Below are 703 nucleotides of genomic sequence, written 5' to 3'. Positions count from 1 at the left end.
TTGTTGATAAATCGTCCACCAATCTTGACCCCACATTTCCCCTCAGGTTAGCCCCGTCCATACCCGAGTTCCGGCCCCGCCCCCACTAGCTCCGCCCTCGGCCACTCCCACCCGACATCCTGCGCCCAACCCTGCCGCCCCGCCTCCGCCCAGACCCCGCCTCCCCACTCGCCCCCGCCCTCGACCACGCCCAGACCCACCGCCCTAGCCCCGCCCCGCGCCAAGCTCCGCCCCACCAGGCCCCGCCTCTGGCGTGCGTGCGTTGGACGCCGCGGTTGCCGCCATTTTGGAGCGACCGAGAGCGGCCCGCGGCCCGCGCCGCCCCAGCGCCGGTCCCGAGCCGCCGGTCGGCCGCCGTGGGCCCATGCGTGTGCGGCCCGCCCCAGGTCGCCTGCCGCCCGCTCCGGCCAGCATCCTGTCCTCTCTCGGGCCTCCCAGGGGCCGCCGCGACTGCCGCCCGGTCCGGTGGAGCCGGTGAGTGCCCCCGGCCGCGCCGCCCCTCCGACTCGGCTCCCCTCAGCCGCGGGCGGGGCGGGACGGGCTGCCGGGCGTCCGCACAGCGTCGTCGTTCCCCTCAGTGTCCGCGGCCCCGTGCGAGGGCTCGTGTCGGGGGCTCGTGTCCGTGTCTCCCCGTGTGTCACTGTCCGTCTGTCACTGTCCGTGTGTCACTGTCCGTGTGTCACTGTCCCCGTGTCACTGTCCG

Source organism: Elephantulus edwardii, unplaced genomic scaffold (assembly GCF_000299155.1).
Source record: "Elephantulus edwardii isolate Elephantulus edwardi_28Jun2011 unplaced genomic scaffold, EleEdw1.0 scaffold00064, whole genome shotgun sequence".
Lineage (NCBI taxonomy): Eukaryota > Metazoa > Chordata > Mammalia > Macroscelidea > Macroscelididae > Elephantulus > Elephantulus edwardii.
Note: the sequence above shows the minus strand (reverse complement) of the source record.